The sequence below is a fragment of the Cajanus cajan genome, chromosome 7 (genome assembly GCF_000230855.2).
Source record: "Cajanus cajan strain Asha chromosome 7, NIPB_CcT2T_4, whole genome shotgun sequence".
Taxonomy (NCBI): Eukaryota; Viridiplantae; Streptophyta; class Magnoliopsida; order Fabales; family Fabaceae; genus Cajanus; species Cajanus cajan.
In genome coordinates, this window is record NC_138523.1 from 52,849,543 (window position 1) to 52,849,920 (window position 378).

Sequence of the window (378 nt, forward strand, 5' to 3'; positions counted from 1 at the left end):
ATGATATGGTTATGGTGTAAGTTTGAATTGCTAGAATTGTTTGTCTTTCAAGCTTGTTGATGTCATGTTAAGTGCTCTATGATGTGAACCATGAGATGCATGTTGGGTGGTTTACATTTTAATGTTGGTAGTATAGTATATTTCATTTATACTTATTTTATGTTAATTCTTTAAATATCTAGCTTACCCTTATAGTGATTAGACTGTGATGATCATGCTTACATGAGAGTACAACAGGATTAGCTAAAGGTAAGTAGGAGTTTTAGTGCATGTTGCCATTGTAACTCTTGACTACTTTTGTTTATTTTATTATAACTGCTTGACTGATACCTAAAATCATATAATATATATATATATATATATATATATATGAAGTTA